This window comes from Camelus dromedarius, chromosome 19 (genome assembly GCF_036321535.1).
Source record: "Camelus dromedarius isolate mCamDro1 chromosome 19, mCamDro1.pat, whole genome shotgun sequence".
Lineage (NCBI taxonomy): Eukaryota > Metazoa > Chordata > Mammalia > Artiodactyla > Camelidae > Camelus > Camelus dromedarius.
Genome location: NC_087454.1, coordinates 7,655,450 through 7,676,182, shown reverse-complemented (window position 1 = coordinate 7,676,182; position 20,733 = coordinate 7,655,450). Strand labels below are relative to the sequence as shown.

Here is a 20,733-nt window from a genome sequence, read left to right as displayed (position 1 = left end):
TCAGAATGAAAAGACCACGATTCTGTTGATTCTTTCTTGAGGTCTAAAGAGCCAAAAATTCCATTTAACATGTGCACAAAGGTACATAAATGTCTAAACGGAGCATACCTCTCATAGGAATTCCATTGCTGTCACTTCTTCTACTAGAGAAGGAAGAAGTAGAAAAGAGGACGTGTAGATGGGAGTGTATCGCCCAACTGTCAAGGGGTAGGAATTGATATAACGTCTTGTGATCAGCTAAAAGTGGCAATGTTTCTCCAAGTCATAGACCACATTTTTTTTTTAGTATGAAAAGGTCAAGAACAGAAACCTTTCGCCACATGACTTCCTGTTAGTTTTACATCAACTCATTAATTCGCACTACTTGGGATCAGTGGGTCCACATACTGCTAATTGGTCTGATCATCATAATCCAGCTTTAGTTTTAAGACTATTACAACTGTCCTGCAGAGAATCTGTCCTATAGAAATTATCAGAGATATTGACCACAATATTCATGTGGAATGTTTACTTCAGAATTACTAATAAAAGCAAAAACTGGAAACAACTTCAGTGTCCAAAATGGGAGATGGGATAAGCAAGTTATACTACATTCATTAGATAGCATATTAAACATGTATTAAAATTATGATTATGAAAGCTTTCAGCAATAAAAATATAAGAATGAAATGTTAGCTGAAAAGCATAGAATGAAATTTTGTATACCTTTTAGATATATTTTTAAATATGTATTTTAATATGTAAATATGTAATATATTATTTATATTAATATATTTATGCAAATCAAAGATACTAGAAAATAATATCCCAAAATGAAAACAATGGTTCTTTTTGGGTAGTAGGATATAGAGGAGGATATTTTTTATTACACGTGCTCTATGTTTTAAGAAAAAAAGATTCAGTTTATTTAAATTTATTTAAATTTGTACATTTAAAAAGTCATTTGTATAATGTTAAGGTGTTGCAGGAGCATATTCAGTCATTTTCCAGTTGGCCAAGAAAGGACCTGGGTCTTGATTCTAACAAGCTGTGAGACTAGTGCACACCTTATAATGCTTCTTGGCCTGTTTTCTTACCTATAAAATGAGGAACAGAACTAAATGACATTGCAACTTTTCCAGGTCTAAAGCTGTCTGATTTTACAAAAACAAGGGCCGGAATGATCTCTGTTGTGTTTTTATAGCAAGGATCTAATGAGATAGTATTTATGATTTAAAATGTGAAAAAAGCCTGATGCCATTTTACGTTGGTACTGCTGCTAAAATTCAGCTCTGTAACTACACTGTGCGTTGGACTTCGGCAAAAATAATCAAATGACGTTGAGTGTCAACTTATGTATATATTTTATTGTTTTCCTTTATGAATTGGGCCAACAAATTGAGGTATATGAACTAACAGCCCCCCGAACAAGTGTGGTTTCTCCATGTCTTACAGTAAACTAAGTAAGAGGCTGATGTATGTTTTAAGAAAAATTAGTTGACAATTACACTTGAGAATTATGCTTCTTGAGAATTAAGGGAAAAAAATGCTACTGGAGTTATTAGTCCATTTGGTAGTTGCTAAAATTACATTCTTCTGTGCTTTTTTTTTTCCTGATTTGGTTGTCAAAGCACTGATACTGTTAAGAAAAATGAGCAGCCAGCTGTGCATGAAAGTTTAGTGTATAAAGCAGAAGAAAACATTGGGCATCATGAGCGTTTTAAATACTAAAAAGGGCCACATTTTTACACTTATGTACCATTCATGCAGTTACTCTAACTTGTTATAAAACTTTTGATTTTTTCATGAATGAATGAATCTATTCAAGAGATGCTTGCATTCTGACCAGGTTGCAGTGTCAGGCTGTATCAGAGGTGTTGACCAGAGAATAAAATAGAAATGGTACTGCAAGGAGTTTACAGTCTGGAGGAGGAGTGTAGAAAGATACTGAACAAGCCAGTATACAGATAAAGAAATAAACAACTACCATCTGTGGTAAGTGTGAATAGAAGGAATTAGGTGCCTCCCCCCACCCCACAAAAGACTACTGAAAAAGGAACCTACTTGAGAGCGGTTGCCTAAGGGTGGGGCCGCTCTGAGTAAGTGCCCACCAGAGCCAAGAGTGGGGTGGAGAGGGAGCTGCCATGTAGAGCCAGGGGAATAGAGCTGAGGCAGAAAGGAAGTGCAGATGTTCTGAAGGGGGAGAGCTGACTTTGTTCTGAGAACTGAAAGAAGGTCAGTACAGTCAGCTCTCCATATCTGTTGGTTCCACATCTGTGCATTCAACCAAACACAGATGAAAAATATTCCCCCCCCCCAAAAAATTCTAGAAAGTTCCAAAAAGCAAAACTTGAATTTGCCACAGGCTGGCAACTATTTACATAGCATTTACATTGTATTTACTACTAGTTACGTAATATTTACATTGTATTAGGTATTCTAAGTAATCTAGAGATGATTTAGAGTATACCCGAGGTTGCGCCTAGGTTATAGGCAAATACTATGTCATTTTGTATAAGGGACTTGAGCATCTGTGGATTTTGGAATCCGAGGGTGCTGGAACTAGTGCCCAGTGGATACCCAGGGATGACTGCATAGCTGGGAACCACAGAGTGTGAGGAGGACAAAGTAAGAAGGTGTGACTGAAGAAATGGGGAAAAGCCAGTTCAAGGAGGGCTTTGACTTTTATTCCAGGTGCAATGGAAAGTCACTGAAGTGTTTCTACCTCTATGCCTGCCCCCCCACCCCCCGCCACTTACTCAACTTTGAAATTTTTTATTTTTTATTTTTTAAGTAAGTCATACATACAAATAGTAAATAATTCAAGGGGGAACAAAAGGTTATCTGATGAAGAGCCAGCCTCTCTCATTTCTCCTTGCTTGCAGTCCTGAGTCCCCTCTCCAGTAGCGGTGTCAACACAAGTGATGTCTACATGTATCTGTGTAAGAGGGACAAGGGGGTGGAGATGTGGGCTTACATCTTCATAGTTTTTCTCAAATGGTAGCATAATATACACATTGTTCTGCACTTTGCTTTCTTGTTTACTTAATATATTTTAGTGAATGTTCCGTATCAGTACACATAGATTTGCTTCATTTTTTTCAGTGGCCAAATTGTATTCCATTTAAAGAATATCTCATAATTTAATTACTGTTTTTATCTGGACATTTAGCTTGTTTCCAACTTTTGCCATTACACGTTGACACAATGAATATCATTGTTCGTTTTTTTTTACATGTGAATATATTAATAAGAACAAATTCTTAGAAATAGGATAAATTCCTAGAAATATTTGTCTTTATGTTATAGTGCTGAATGGCCTATCAGATTGGGGGAACAATTTTTTATTCTAATCAACAATGCATGAAACTAATGATTTCTCCATGTATTCCCTCAACCAGCATTCTTTTTTCTTTAATTTTATTTTATTGTGGTAAGAACATTTAACATGAGGTGTGCACTCTTAAATTTTCAGGTGTCCGGTACATTATTGTTGACTATAGGTAAAATGTTGCACACAGATCTCTAGATGGATTCATCTTACTCACCTGGAATTTTGTGCTCACTGATTTATAACTCATTTCCTTCCTCCTTTCAGCCCCTGAAAACTCCCATTCTGCTCTTTGATTCAATGAGTCTGACTACTTTAGATACCTCCCATAGTGGGATCATGCAGTATTTGTCTTTCTTTGACTGGCTTATTTCACTTAGCATGATGTCCTCAAGTTTCATCCATGTTGTCACGTATTGAAGAATCACCTTCTCTTTTTTTTCAAGGCTGCCTGGTTTTCCATTGTATGTATAAACCACATTTTCTTGATCCTTTCATCGGTTGATGGACATTTAGGGTGTTTCCACGTCTTGCTATTGTGGATAGTGCTAGAATGAACATCAGAGTGCTAATTCCTTCCTCCAGAGCCTTAAATCATAGTGCACTACCAAACACTTTTGTTCTTACTGGTAATCATTTATGAGGAGTGGTATATAGTAGTTTTATTTATTTATTTTTATTATTTTTAAACTTAAAGTATAGTTGATTTACAGTATTACATTAGTTCCAGGTGTACAACAGAGTGATCCAGTATTTTTATAGATTATACTCCATTTACACTTATCAAATATTGGCTATATTCCCTGTGTTGTAAAATACATCCTGGTATCTTATTTATTTACTACATAGTAGTTTGTATGTTTTAATCTGTACCCCATATCTTGCCCCTTCCTCCTCCTGTCTCTGCACTGGTAACCACAAGTTTATTCTCTATATCTTTGAGTATATAGTGGTTTTAATTGACATTTCAGTTATAAGTGAGATAGAACATTTTTCATAGGGAAAAAAATTGTTTTTCTTCTGATTAACCATTTCTTCATTTTTTTGCCAGTTTTTCCATTGACTTGTTAGCTTTTTCTAAGCTGTTTTCTCCATTTATTGTTTATAACTTACTTTACGTGTTGCTTTTTTTTTTTACCTATGCAAAATTTTCTTTTAATTTTTGTATCATCAAATTCACTGGTCTTTCCTTTTACAGTTGCTGTATTTGTATTATATTTAGAAAAGGCTGTTCTACTCTCATACCATTAACATAGTTACACATGTTATACTGCTTGGTATGTCTCATAGGTCACTTCATTTTAAAGAAATCTTTGTACTTAAATTAAAATTTTTGATTGCCCTTCATTAAATTTACTGTTACTTTCTGTATTTTCCAATCTGCTGTTCAACCCATCCAGTGAATTTTTCATTTCTGACTTTGTTTTTAGTTCCAGATTTGCCGTATATTTAATTTTTATAGTTTTTATCTTTGTGCTGAAATTCACCATATCTTCACTCAAAATGTCTATTTTCCTTTTAATCCTCAAAACAGGTTTATAATAGTCTTTGAAAGTTTTTATTGCATAATTCCACCATCTTGAGTCATCTCAGGTCTATTTCTATTGACTGTTTCCTCCTTGTTATGGTCACATTTTATTGCCTCTTTCCATGTCTGATAAGTGTTTACTGCATGTTGGACAGTGCAGCTGCTGTGTTGTGCAGTCTGGATTTAGCCTCCCTTTAAGTAATGTTGAGTTTTATTCTGGAGGCAGTTAATTTGCTGGTTGATCAACTTTAGGCTTTATTTGGATGGCTCTAGAGTGGCACTTACTCTATGGTAATATAGCCCTATTTTTTTTTTAAACAACTCAGTGATTTTAGTAAATTTATAGAATTGTGTCACCATCACCACAATCCAATTTAAGAACATTTCCATCATCCCCTAGAGCTCCTTTGTGTCATTTACAGTTAATTCCAGCCTCCGTCTTTAGTCCTGGGCAGACAATGCCCTGCTTTACTACTATAAATTTATTTTTTGTGGACATTGCATATAAATTAAATAGTCTTTTGTGTCTGGCTTCTTTCATTTAGCACGTTTTCAGCTTAATATATTTTGTAACATGCACCAGCAGTTCATTTCTTATAATTGCTGAATATATAGGATCATTATATGGATATACCCATTTTTATTTATCCAGTCACCAACTGAAGAACATTTAGATTGTTTCTCATTTGTTGGTTATTATAAATAATGCTTCTGTGAACATTTGTGTACATGTCTTTGCATAGAGCTATGTTTTTATTTCTCTTAGGTAGATTTCTAGAAGTGGATTTGCTAGGTTGAATGGTAATTTACATTTAACACTTTAAGAAACTGCCAAAATGTTACCCAAGATAGCTGTCCCATTTCCATTCTCACCAGAATATGTGAAGTTTCTTGTTTGTCCACATCCTTGGCAACACTTGGTGTTGTCTGATGCTTTATTGCAGCCATTTCAGTGGGTGTGTAGTGGTATACTGTTCTTGTTTCGACACATATTTCCCTAATGACTAATAATGTTGAGCACTTATTAGCCATTCAAGTATCTTTAAAATGAAATGTATCACTTATATGTGGAGTCTAAGGGAAAAAAAAAGGACACAAATGAACTTACTTGCAAAACAGATACAGACTCACAGACAAAAAGACAAATTTATGGGGGCAGAGGGAAAACAGGGTGGGGAGGCTTAGATTGGCAGTTTGGGATTTGTAAATACTACTAAGTATAAAATAAACAACAGGGTCCTACTACAGAGCACAGGGAACTCTATTCAATACCTTGTAACGGCCTATAATGAAAAGGAATATATATATGAATAACATCACTGTGCTGTACACCAGAAATTAACACAACATTGTAAATCGACTGTACTTCAATTAAAAAAAGATCTTTTGCTTACTTTTTAATTCAGTTGTTAGCTCTACTTTTAAGGTGTGGCTTTTCTGTGATTTTGACAGAATGCCTGGAGCTGAGTGAAATGCTTCCACCCAGCCTGGTCAGGATGCCAGCGCCTCCTTAACACCCCCCACCCCCACCCCCCCGCCACCATTTCAGCTCTCAGCCTCTCGGTAGCTCTTCTTTGATAGGAATCACTATGTGTCCCTCTGAGCATGGCCAGCTTAGTATCTGGGGAGAGACTGAGGAATCTCTATGCAGATTGGTAAGGCCACTTCTCTGTGCAGCTCTTTCCTCTCTGGGAGCCCTTCTCCATAAATTACAGATGACTCAATAGCCCTGAACACTGGCATCTGTTTTGTCCACCCAGCAAGACCCTGCTCTCGGTCTGGGCTAACTTCCTCGCACTGTGCTTTGGGAAGTGCCCTGGGCGAAACGCTGAGGTGAACCCGGGACGTGGGTGCAGCACATGATGTTCTCCCGAGAACCTCAGACCCGTGTGGTACGTCGTCCAGGGTTCGCAAACACTTCATACACTCTGTCCAGGTTGATGGTCGTTTACTTTCGATAGTTAAATCCAATACCTGTTACATCAGCATGTCTATAGCCAGAAGTCCCTTCTTTTTTTAATACTAAAATGTTTATCCTAGAAATTTTACTTTAAAAGTATGTATCCATAGAGAATATATATGTGTCCATCTCCCCGTACATTATTTAACCTTAAATTTTGTAAAAATATTTTGAAGCCTCCACTGCTTTTCATTTTTAAAGAAATAATGCTTTCTCCTAGGAAGATTGTTAATGTTGCAATAAACTAATAGTACATGCCACTTTTCAGCTGAACCCTTTATTTAATCGTCTCGTACAATAATCACTTACAAAAGTTTTTATTTTATTGGTGGCATTTAATGAGCATGAAGAGATTTTTTTCCTATGTTAACTGCTTCATAGAAACAGAAAAATGCACGCTAAAATATTCCATCCGTGACAAAGTTTGATGCACAAAAGGGCCACAGTTCAAATTGAAGAGGCTGTTCAAAGAGAAAATGGAAGTGTCAATAGCCTCATTATTCTGATCATAATGGAATTAAAATATAAATATAGTCTGCCAAAATGGGATTGTTAGTGAAGGCCGTATTAATAGGTGGCAGTGATACAGATCAAAATACACTCTGTGTGCACGTCTGGAAGAGTGGAATGAGGGGCAGTTTGTTTAAGTCTGTTTAGTGTGATGATACTATGATTGTAAAGAAAACCTTTTTTTTTTTTTTGTATTTGTGCCAAATGTTGTTATAGGGATTAATGTCTCAACCTTCTGTATTTGTCCTGAGTGCTAGTACAGGGATTAATATCTTAACCTTTTGTAGCTAACATTCTAGAATATTCCAGGTCAGCACACAAATAGATCAGCTGCATTCTCAATACAGAGGTTTTGAGAGATCCCAAACTGGGATCCTTGCTGAAAACACTCTGCCTAGTCTCTTGAAAGCAAAAAAGAAAGGCAATCCCGTATCATCTATAACTGTTTCCCAAGTGCAGGAACCTGACAGAAGGCTTCTTTCTTACCATCCCCTTCTAAATTCTGACAGATAGCTCACACGTCCCCAAAAGATTATCTATCAATGAATTCCTATTAATAATGTGACTCAGTCTACAATCCCTGCCTTTAAAAATCTTTAGTTTCTTAAAGTAATGCTGAGCTTAAGCATCTGAAATTCTTTATTTTTATTAGCAATTTATGTTGCAAACCTTCTTCACTTCACATAGAAACATATAAGCATAGATTCTCCCCCTTGTGTATCTAGTTTCAGGGGATATAACAAAATTATTAAGCTTGTAATTCATCTTTATTCATATCCGTATGTGCTGTAATATAATTTTGAGTGGGTGGTGGCGAGACAGGATCCAAAAATGAGCTGAAATCATTGTCCAATAATTAAAAGATCGTATCTTGTATATGTGAAAAATGATGAAAGTCGGCAAAAAGATTAGGAATCAGGAAATCTGAATTCTAGTCCAAGAAGAACAAGATTAAATTAAGTGATTAAAACAGTTATCTCAGTATCCTTCTCATCTAAAATGTGAGGGCTTTTATCTGAGAGGTCGCTATAGTGCACATCTCCAAGAACTCCACAAAGCAGCTTTGCCACCCAGACGTTTGCACAGAAGATTTAATGAACACCAACAGGGTGCTGGAGCCAAAGATCGCTCCGTGCAGAGTCATGTCATCTTATTTATTTATTTATTTAATATATTTTTATTGAAATATAGTCAGCTTACAATGTTGTCAATTTCTGGTGTACAGCATAATGCTTCAGCTATACATGAACATACATATATTCATTTTCATATTCTTTTTCACCATAAGCTATTATAAGATATTGAATATAGTTTCCTGTGCTATACAGTACGTACTTGTTGTTTATTTTATATATAGTAGTTAGTATCTGCAAATCTCAAACTCCCAGTTTATCCCTTCCCACTCGCTTCTCCCCTTTGTTTTCTATGTCTGTGAGTCTGTTTCTGTTTTGTAAATAAGTTCATTGTCAGTCATACCCTTTAAATGTGCCTTTCCTTCTCTGTCTCTGTCTGTCTCAGGTTGCCTTCTGAGTATTTACCTGTGACGAGTACTGCAGATGATGTTAAGACCAGTACCAAGGACAGCTTTGTTGTACCATGTTTATGAATTCGTCAGCTCTCAAGTGTTCTTGCTTTTCAAAATAATTAAAACTACAGTTGGTACACACCCAACCTTTCCTTTGTCTTAACACTTTCCAAAAACAAAAAACAAAACAAAACATTTCTCTTAGCTGTCCCAGTTGAAAGTACATTGTCTTTTTACTACATACATTTTCTCTTTTTAAATGTCCTGTGACACAGTCTCCCCAAAGATACTATTAGACTGCAGTTTGATCTCTGGCATTGTTCTTACATCTTCACTTTAAAAAAGTTAGGTCTCCTTCTGTGCTAAGATGCACATCCTTTTCTGAGTCACTCGGGAGGGCCACCACCTGAGCTGACACCACATGCTTGCAGTAAGGACTTGCACAGTGCCACACTCATTATTAATCACAAGGAAATTCTGATATTAACGAGGACACCTACTTGAACAGTTTATTTTCCTGGGTGATTCTAATACATCTCTTCTTTGGCTCTTCCTCGCAAGACTCTTTGGAGGCAGGCATGGCAGGCATGACTTTCAGAAGGAAGAAATGAAAGACCAAAGATAGTGAGTCACAAGACAAACACGGTAGAGTCCGGGGAGAACCCATGTGCTCCAGCCCCAGGTCCAGGACTCCATCCACTAAGCCATCCATCCTCCCCCGAGAAATAGGCATTTCCTTCAGCCCTGAGTTAAAGTGAAAACTTTGACATCTCTATGCAAATACATGGTTTCATATTAATTCACACACAAGATCAGAACTTTTGCTGCTTGTTGGAAGAAGAACAGTAGATGATCAGTGTATAATAAGCTGTTGTCTTTCTGCTTCACATCCCTGAGGAACGGGATAACGAAGTCATTTCTGAGTGTGATTCTTCATATACCTTTTTTTTTCTTGGCTCTTATTTTTCCTTTTCTTTAAATAAAAGGGGCAATTTAAAGAACAAAAGAGAGAAAAGAGGTACTGATACTACATGTGAATTGTTTTCTCTCAACATGACAGGTTCCTTCAACAGATTTCTAAATATCTGCTTTAAGCAGCATCTTACATCGCTTTCCCCTTTTGAGTGATATTTTGTTCCCTCTTGTTAATACAGAGAGTTGCTTGAGCTTTGGCCCCTGTGTATGGCTGTCTAATCTCCAGATCTTAGGAGCTGTGAATAAACTGTGGAATTACTGGATTTGGATGTCTAGGGAATCAAGTTTTGGGAGAAGAAACATAAAGTACTTCATAGTTTCTATATCTTAGCTCGTCATAATCTCAGTCTGTTTTGGCAGATAAATAAGTAGCCTCTCTTGTCTGTACTGCAGAATACATTATCATTATCAAAAGGTGGGGGTGGATTTTAAGGTGCGTAATCAAGATGTTAGCTTTCTCGTTTTATGGCAGGAGAAAACCCAGATCTGCACTTGACAAATAGAAGCCACTTACATCAGCACAGTGGCATCCAGGATAATGCTCACATTTTCATATATTGACTTTAGCAAGGGAGTCAGTGCTTCGGCATTTGGGTGTATTGCTGTTGGCTCAAGAAGCTACTGGAAGTCCCCAAATACTTTTCCATAACTGATTACCTCAGTTCTCTGCAATAACATCTTGGATCAAGTTCACAGGCCAAGTTAAACATACATACAATCAAAGTTATAAAGTAGCCTGCACATTCGGAGTTTCGGCTCTTACCTTGAATCTGACCCAGCTGCCCTCACGGCGATGTGGAGATGTATATTCTCGTGAGGTCATATGTTGTTTATACCTTATTTGATCTGTCCTTTCAAGCCTGTTTAGCGTTAAGCAACATTTACAATTAAAAAAAAACCCTTTGCTGCAAATGAAAACAAGGATGTGTTCATGTATTTGAATACAAATCTCTTGTGTGAATGTCTGACTTTGCGGAGATGATCTGAGGTAATCCAGTAGGAAAGGAATCTGTGGACGCTTCCAGGATAGACTTGAGCCCATGGTCAGCCTGACACTATTTCACATCAGTCTGTACTTTATGTACATGTCCCTTTATGTATTTTTAATATAAATTTATAGTAATTTTGGAGACACTGGCAATTAAGCAGGAAAGGAATATGGTTCAGGCATTACCTCACTGAAGGACTTTTGGGTTTATAGTTTTTCAATATTACCCCCCTCAAAAAAAATCACACAGTTGGTTTTTTTAGTTCATGTCTCCTTGGGAAGTGTTCGTTATGGGGTTGTTTTGGAGAGGTGGTGTTTGCTGGGACATAGACTGCATTTTCAGTTCTAGTAAATTCTGCTAAACTGTCCTTCCCAGTAGCTTCATTAGCTTAGACCTCTGCAAGCTCTGTCTAAAACACTGCCTCCTCCACAGCCCTGCCCATACCAGATGTGATTGGGTTTGTAATGTTTGTCTATCTAGGTTAAAAAAAAAATCTCATTTTAATTTTCATTTTCCTTCTTCATATTGAAGGTGTACACTTTTAATGTATTTGTTGGCCATTTTTATTTTTTCTACTTTGAATTTCTTACTCTTACCTTGTGAACACTTTTCTGCTGGGTCATTTGACTTACTGATTTGTAAAATATTTAAAATATATGCTCGGGTGAGAATCCTTTGTTAGATATATAAGGCAGATCCCTTTTCTCAAAGTTGTCTTTTTAACATTTTAATGTTTTTGTGTAGAGCCAAAGTTTTGCATTTTGATGAACTTGAATTTATAAGCCTTCATGATTTTGGGGGTTTTGTTACCTGAAAACCCTTTACTATCTCAGTGTCTTAAAAAGATAGTATCCTATATTTTTTGTTATAAATTTATAAATTTCCTGTTTATATTTCTTGAAATGTTACCATAAGCATTTCAAGTTAAAGTCACAAAACCCACAAACCTACCAAATTAAAATCTTTCAAACATTGGTTATAAATAATCAAATTCTTTTGAATGTTTAACATTACAAGCATAACTTTTATATATCCAATTTTTTCAAGTACTTTGAATACTGATCTGGGAGATACACAAAAACAAAAACAAATAATCCTAAGCATAAAGTTTTCCTCGCCGTGCAGCTAGCTCATTAGAGGTTTAGAGTAAACTTTCAGAGCACGAAGGGATGTTTGATTGTCTGCTGTCTTCTGGTTTCTTTCTAACTTTAGTTTCCCCAAAATAATACCAGTGAGTGTAATAATAACAATAATAAGAGGTAACTTTGATTGAATGCTTATTACAGACTAGTTAGGCCTGTTCCCAAACACCCTACATGAGATCTCATGTAATCCTCACACTGACTTTGGAGGTTGGTGTTGTTATGCCCACTTTACAGATCAGGAAGTTGAGGTACAGGAGTGTTCAGTGACCTCAGGTGTAGAAAGCTCATAGGCAGAGGAGGAATATAATCTCAGGCACTATCTCCAGAGCTTTGTGGGAGTCAGTGTGAATATGCCACTTTGTATTTTCCTTAAAGGATATAATTTCCCTCTTTAGACATTATTTTCCTCATCTATTAAATGAGGAGATTGAAGGAATTAGCTTAAGGTTTCTTTTTGCATCTAAAATTCTATGATTCTTAAAAACACACCGAAGACTTAAAAAAAAAATTTACCTGGAACTGACTACTGACTATAACTCTCGGACTAATGAACTGTTTCCAGTCCCTACTTAACAGTCAGATTTGAATATCCTCCTGTCCATTTGGGAGTGACCTTGAAGTTGCCAGGTAATAAAAAGCAGCCCCAATTCCAGAATAACGGGAGATGCTGAGAGCCCCTAGCCTGACTCTGCTGAAGGGCTTCTCACAGCTCTGGGAGGTGTAATCTTCATCCTTCTCTGGTCTCTGGGCAGGTCTGGGCGGGCCTGGGTCCCGCGGTGATCCTTTGCAAAGAAAACTCCTCTCTGTGCCCACTTCCTGCAAGAATAAGGCAACCACAGGACAGCTGGGAAATGTGTACCTTCCTTTTGAGATGGTGCTCCATCATCTGCAAATATCATGCACACTTTTTTTTGCCAGCTGACAGCCCATCTTCTGCTTGGGGATGAACAGGAGTCACTTTATTTTTTCAAACCTTTAGACAGAAAAGTTCACGTAAGCTGTTAGAGAGATCCCCTGTTTGGTTTATTCATTGTACTTCTGCTTTGTCTGGTTTTCCTGCAAAGCAGAATGTTAGAAAACATTTTAAACATAGCACAGCACTTAAAAAAGGGTGTCAGTGGTTTTCAACATAGTCACAGATAAAGATCTGACCATAGTCTTGCATGTGGTAGGTGCTTTATAAGTATTTGTTGGATGACTTAGTATCTGTCCTGTTGTAAAACTTCAAAATCATTGAAAAATTCAACATAAGAGCTAACATTTATCCACGTATTTTTATGCCAGGAATTTTTACTGCTTTACCTATTATCTGCTTTAATTGTCTCCCAAACCCTATGAGGTGACTACTTTTGCCATAAATGGCAAATGAGAACCTTGAGCCATAGAAAATAAACAATTTGACAATTACCTGATAAGTTGTTGACCTGCGATTTAAATTTGGGCAATCTGTACTTAAGATTGTTTTAGTATGCACTGTTACTTGTTTCCATATGTAATATTTAAAATAAGAACAGAAAATTAAGCTTCTGTTTTGATTTGACAAACTGTAGAACATCAGCACTATCTATAATAATTTGTTGCAGCGTGTAGATTATGAACCTGAGATTGTTTTTTTGTACATCTGTTCTCTCTTGTCTATACCCCATGTGGTCATAGATTTGTGAGATGATTTACAGCAGTAGGGATACAATCTTACAGCCACTAAAATAAGCCTTGAGCAGAGACTGAACCAAAATTCAGTCACACTTCAGCCAACATATAAGTGTTCCCTAACCTTGGACTGAATCAGTGAAATGTGCAGGTTTTACAAATCGTTTTATTTATAAATCTGTTACATTACTTTACAAATCATTTACAGATACATCCAGCATGTATTCTACCTACTGCAAAGACCGTTATTTAAATAGTAACATGAAAACAACAGCAACAGAAGCTTTAAGTTGCCACTAGGAGACAATAATGAAAGACTGTTACGAAATATTTATTCTAGTTCAGCTGAAATTATAAGGAATTTATGTCTCTCCCTATGGCAGAAACTTTAAATGTTGTGACTCCTGAACCTGTTTTGTCTTCCAAATCCCTCTTTTTTTTTTCTTTTTTAAGAAGGATTTAGAAAAAATGACAACAAAGAGTTCACAGGAATTTGTTTAGCTACAAAACAAAACAAACAAAACATTTTCTGAAAGATAGGCCCCCAGGGGCCCTGTGTCAGTTCTGATCTTTATCTCCATTTAAAGGCCCTTCCGAGCATTGACCTGAAAGCATTCAGGGCTGCCTGAGCATCAAAGAGGATTGATGTACCAAGTACTGAACATTTCACAACTATTAGCAACAGAGGCTGAGACAGAGAAAAATACATTTTATCAGTCATTTAACTTCATGGCCATTAACAAAAAAGTCATTAATGATTTGGATCTGAAATTCATTTTTTAAAAAGTAACTTTTAAAAACTTATTTTTCTCCTCATAGATGAGTTTTTGAAATTCAGTTTCTTAATCAAAATTAGGACTTAAAAAGATTGGAGCCCCATTTGCAGACAATGAAGTGATGCAAGTTATTTTACTAGATTAACATACTCATAATGAAGACTTGGATCTTCCAGTCAGTAATTATGATGGTACATGGTTGGTTATAAATAAGCAGACACTCTGCATGAAATCCTAAACTACTTCTAGAGAACTACTTTTAGGGAATATGAGTATCAAAGTAAGAGAAAATGTCTTACTGTATTATGTACAAAGATGTTCCAAAATAACTAACTTCAAATGTATCAGAGGCTACAACTGCTGAATCAAACCCAGTCTTAATGTTTGACCTACGGGGCAAAAATAAGCCTTGCTATTAGCAAAGAAAACTAGGCATGCCTGGCTAATTGGCTGATCTCAAAGCTGGCTTTTCTTTCCATGACTGACCTTCAGGAATGTGAAGCCGCTTGTTGTCTTTCACCCGATGTCGTTTCCGTACATCCCATTCGGCAACATTCATAGGTAAACAACTACACACACGGTCTTTCACAGAACTGAAAACGAATGAATGAAAGATGTCTTGTCTCAAGCAAAACCAACTGCATAACAAATGGCCTGTTGGTCTTTATATCTTTTTAAAACCCACAAATATATGAGCATCATAAAACATATCTAATTATTCACTTCCATATTCAGACACCAAAACTAAGGACTAGAAGGAAAAAGTTACATTTTATATAGTTAGCTCTGTTGGTTTATTTTGAGATATAGAATCTCTTGCTAAAAAGTTCAATTATTTCTTTTTTCTCTCTTACTGCTTTTATAAAAAGAATTTATAAGTGTCTTAATTTCCTTCTAAGTTCTTACCTTTGCTTTCTTTACATTATTTTTAAATCTGCACACTGGAAAAAATAATACAACTTGATGTCTCTTAGAGAAGAAAATTATTTAAACATATTTCTCCTACATCAGAAGTAATGGAAAATTACTTTCTTTTTGGAAATATTTCTGAAAGGATCCAATTCAGAGACTTGATAACATTTTGCTGTGCTGTGCTCAGCCCTTGTTTGTATCCAAAACGGTGTGAATCCACGCTCAGTTCTCCTCCTTCCAGTCTAACTTTTATCCTCGTAAGACGTGTAACAAAGACATTTTTCTGAATAATGGTTAATAATTGGATCCTAATACACTTTGGAGATTTACATGTTTTATGCTTGATTAGAATTGTCACTTCAGATTGCCATTTTATCTCCTGCTATTTAAATTAAATGTTTTCTCACCAAATATTTTTATGGCTCCTATTATATCAATTATGAGAAAGGGTGTAGGAAAAGGTTACAAAATCTATTACCTATACAAATATGCCTGGCACCGGACATACTCTTTTCAGTAAGAAATTTAAATGGGATGTTTTATGAATACTAAGCAGACTTTCACCTAGAAATGAATACAATATGACCTAATTACTGTAAATCATTACTGAAAGCAGCATGGTATAATAGAAAAGAAACCGACCGAGTTTTAAATCATAGCACCACTCCTTAACTAGCTTTGTAACCCTGAGACGTTTTTCATCCATAAATGAGGATAGCATCATATGGTATTTGGCATAATTGTTAAAATTAGAAACACTGCGTTACATATAATGTGACTCATTCATCAGACACTATCATGGTAGCAATGGAGCATGACTGTGTCTAATCTCAAAATTTAAATCTGTATGAATGAATACCTTTAGAGACAATTTACCTAATTTTGAAAACTACTTTATCATTTCCTTTTAAGCCAAGAGATTTTCACCTTTAATTTGAGGTTTCATAATTATGTGATTCTGAAAAGATGTAACTAATTCAGGTATATGGCCTGAGGTGGGGAAATAAAATTTAAAATGTTCTAGATCCTTAACCTTCCGTTCTTCCATCATTTCCCCATCCCTACCACAATTGAGTGCCTTAGAAGAATAGTTCTTCAGTGTCCTGAAATAAGTTCTTTTTTTAAAAGCTTTTATTTTTTATTTTATCTCACCCCCACCTCAGTAATGGAGGCACTGAGCATTGAACCAAGGACCTCATGCTCACCAGGCATGTGCTGTGCCACTGAGCTGTACCATCACTCCTAAACCCTTAATTTCTAATGTAACCCATTAGAATGTGAGAGCCCTAACTTCTCAGACAACCAAAGCAAGGCAATGAGAAACACTTTTGTTATTTGTCATGGGGACTTTTTAATTTAGAAAAGGCCCAAACTACAAAATAAGCCAAACTTGATTCATGACTTTAAGAAAAACAGCCCTTGGTCCTTCTCCCTGATACTAGAATGTGGGTGGGCCACTGCCTCGGTGCTTTGGTGGAGCAGATCAGGCCCCCAGCAGCCGAGCCCTGGGAAGCGGGGGCTCTTTCAGAACTCGCTTCCGAATGCAGTGGAGGGAAGAGCAGGTAAACGTTCCCTCCCCTGGCTGATCCCGACATGGTTTAAAGGATTGGTGTGAATACCAGCATTTTTAGTCTTGCAGTCTCCCTTGAAGATAAATATGTTCCTAATATTGATGCCTGATCAGTATACCAATATGAGTTTTAGTTTGTGAGCCGTGAATGCCCACTGGCTGCTTGCTGTGAGGTTAATCCTGGCTTTACACAAAAATCAGTGGAAACCTGGAATTTCTCTAATAGTCTGATTTCTCTTTTGATAATCCCCAAACTCTCTCCATTACTGGATGAAAAGACAACTATTATTATGTATTACAAGTATTCTTTACATTTCTGCTGCTGTGACCCTCCTTAAGTGCCTTCTTAGCTATTATGATGAACCATCCAGGTTGTCCTGCCTCTGGAGCCAAGTGGCCTCGAAATAGACTCCTTTGTCTTGTTCACGCTTGGAGTCCAGAAATCCCAGTTAGGAAGGATACTCCCATGATGCTCTGTTCATAAGGGTATAGAGTGTGGATATCTGTTATCTGGGTTTAAATACTGTATTGCTAAAATCTTTTGTGAAGGGATGAGGATGGCATGTTCTGAACTTTGTATACATGAAGCTGCTACATTTTAAAAGTTTTTTTCAATGCAAGTGCCAGAGGATCTGTTCATATCATCTCTCCAGTTAGTCCAGTCTTCTTGTATGCTGATCCTCATTTGTTGAAAATCTCAGTGAAACCTCTCTCTTCCACTTACTGTTCCCTGCAGAATTTTAAATAACATGTTCACTTCCACCTTCATTACTCTATTTTTGTTCTACTGCTTAGCGTCATCTCTGTTCTTAAGTCCCAATCCTGTATCTCCTTAAAAAATACAGCAATCCCCAACATACATAAATCATTCTTTAATTATTAAGGCAATAACTTTCCTGCTTTTCAAAATGTTCATAGTCTGTGGTTTCTAAGATGTGTGTGGGCTCATTTGAGTCTCTGTGGCCTAACTCTTAAGCAGGCCTGCTCCTTCAGGATAGGAAGTGTGCCTTCTTATTCTGTCTGTATCTTGCATAGTATTGGAATTGGTTGCGTTTTGGATGCCTGAGCATCTTTGCCAAGCCTACCCATGATTCAGAGGACAGGGAACACTTAATGGCAGGTGTCTCTGCTTTAATTCTTAGGCCTACAGTGCCTTGCACTGTACCTTGAGTGTGCAAGTTTCTAGATATTTCTAAGAGTCTCATTAAGTTTCAGATTTTACAGTTTGTAGAGAAAAATATTGCACTATCCTTTGAATTTTTTTTTTTTTTTGGTTATGACAGCAGGAAGTTACTGTCATTAAAATATTTGTTACAGATGTTACACAATAACCTTCATTGAATATTAAATAGAAAATCCTCCAAAGTCATGGGAAGTCAGTCTTAGGGAGATTTAATATCCTGTGTTTAGAATTTATAGATGGTTTTGAAACAAGATTACTCCAATGAAAGTTACCTTTTAGGTGGTGCTTGATCTCAGAATGATCTCGACTTCATCTCAAACTTCATCCCAAAATGTAACATTAAAAACAGAAAAGAGCATATATTTTGCCTTTAGCATGCGTCAGGAAAGAAATGTTACCTACCTTGACCATCTTCCAACAAAAAATAATCGTCCCTGATCCTTATTTAGCGCCACTATTTAAAATTCAGGTCAGAGATCAACAAGAAAAGTGTTGTTTATACTGTTTCTGTGAAAGGAAAATCATGGCTGTATTATTTTTAAAAAAGAAAGAAAATCTATATTAAATATTATCAGTTGATCAAATCTCTGAAATAATTATCATTGTAGCCTAAAGTTTAGGGAATGAAAATAAGTTACTTTAGTGCCATTGAATTATGTTAATTTATAACAAATATTCATAAAACAGATGTACTAAGCTTTGAAAACTAGAAAAAAGACCTTTGGTTCTTCTGATATTTCCCACACTTCAGATGGTGTCATTGCAGTGGATTCATACAAGAAGATACTAAAGTTGTTTCACATGTTTTTCACCTGTTTTGACAATAACTTAAAGAGATTTGCTATGTCCTTGAATTCTAGTTCTATACTGACCTGAGTCTTTCATGACAGTACTACAAAAGTCAAATGTAGTCTCCCAGCTCTCTGGCTTACTTGTAAGTAATTTGTTAAGTCGTATTTAAGAATGACTTGCTCCTTGGGAAAAGTCAACTTTGGAGAAACAGTTCAAAATTACTCCCTTGTATTTTGTTCACGTGACTACTTTAAAATATAATGGCACAAACTTTGATGTTTCTGATTTAGCTGCATATTTCAAATGCTAGCAAAATATTTGAAAGTCACATGAAAGCACTATAGTTAGTAATACTAAAGATATGTGTACTATGTAATGAATCTTAAAAAGTCAGGAGTATAAAATAAACCTACAGTTATATTACAGCATTATGAAATTATCAAGGGAGTAACCAAATACATCACATTTAGTATTTGGTTAAATGGAGGAATTCTTCAAATTAAGAAAATTCTGTCTATATAAACTAAAAAAACCCTCAATGCCCAAAATCTTAGCATTACTTTTGAATTTAGGTAAGTCATATCATCTACCTAAAATGAGATTAGGAAACAAGGATGTGTTTATTACACTGCTTTAAAATTTGGGGCCTTAAAATTATAAAAAGGTGTGATGCAACATTAAAACTTACTTTGAGAAATCTGACAGATAATGGACCTCATTTTCAATAATTACATTGTTAGAGCAATGCAATTCCTACGATAGAAGTTTCCAGAATTCTTTTTCTTTTAACTTTTTGTTGGGGGCGGGGAGGAGGTAATTAGGTGTATTTATTTATTTATTTATTTATTTATTTTTAGAGGAGGTACTGGGGATTGAACCCAGCACCCTGTGCATGCTAAATATGCATTCTACCACTTGAGCTATATCCTCCGTGACCCAGAATTGTTTTAAAATACATCTTAGAATATAAAATGTAGTTTTATTGTTTTTGAGAATTTTGTTAATTAATCTGTGGGAAGGTATACATGCAAATTGCAGCATGCATCAAAGGCATCATTGACCATTAGAGCCTGTTAGGGCTGGGGCACGTTTTAGCCCCAGATTGGAGCACATGGGCTGAGGTGACAAGTACTTTTCCCAAAGTCCCAGATTTGAAGCAGAGGCTGGCTATCAGCAAGCCTCCAAATTCCTTAGAATATTTTCCCCAACCCACTGTTGTCTTACCAACTTCATATCGCTGAAATCTTCATGAAGGAGGCCTTTAGAAACATGAACACATTGCCTTAATAATTGCTAAATATTCAAATTCCAACAGTAAAACATATTTTTTCTACAAATCTAGCATCTATAATACTCAGATAATAATGCACATCACTGCAGTGGTAATTGCGGGTTCCCTCCCCGTTTTTCTGAATCAGTAAATTTAAGCCTCTCAGGACAGTGTTTCTGAAGAGTCATCTTAAGTAATTGGAAGTCTGAACTTGGTTCTTCTGTGAATCGTGGACTGTCTATGGTTTGGAACTGGACAGGGCTCTCCGGGTGGGACAAGGGCAGAGGGAGCTTGTGACTCGTGCACAGACCCAGTTTGGAGCCTAAGGGTGGGTTTCATGGGCCTCACCTGAGCCAAGCTCAGGACCGTTGTTTCTTTAACATAGAGTCGTGGTACCCACATTTAGGAACTTTGCCCGTTTCCAGCTGTATTCTGTGTATACTTGCAGAGTGTTCTTAAGTACTGAATCTTATAATAATTTAACAGCTACAGAATTATTCCTCGCAAATGGAAAAATTGGTCTCCCGGCTAAATGGGGGAGGAGGGTGAGCATGAAAGGAATGTTAACCTAGGGCTATTTTCTGAATGCAGGTTGCTGGTCACTACATGATGTAAAGAAGGCACGGCTAAAGCACTGG

The 20,733-nt window shown here is 36.4% G+C and overlaps 1 long non-coding RNA gene across 2 annotated transcripts; it reads right to left on the bottom strand.

Moving 5' to 3' along the window:
• Nucleotides 1-2,776: 2,776 nt before the first annotated feature.
• On the bottom strand, nucleotides 2,777-15,099 carry LOC135318577 (uncharacterized). 2 transcript variants are annotated; one of them, XR_010376742.1, is made up of 4 exons: nucleotides 14,855-15,099; nucleotides 12,802-12,915; nucleotides 9,334-9,424; nucleotides 2,777-2,917 (listed from the first exon to the last, which is right to left on the bottom strand). It is a non-coding gene; the product is annotated as an uncharacterized LOC135318577 (long non-coding RNA). The 2 variants fall into 2 exon arrangements; XR_010376741.1 differs by lacking the exon at nucleotides 2,777-2,917 and having other exon boundaries at nucleotides 9,189-9,424.
• Between the last annotated feature and the right edge of the window lie 5,634 nt (nucleotides 15,100-20,733).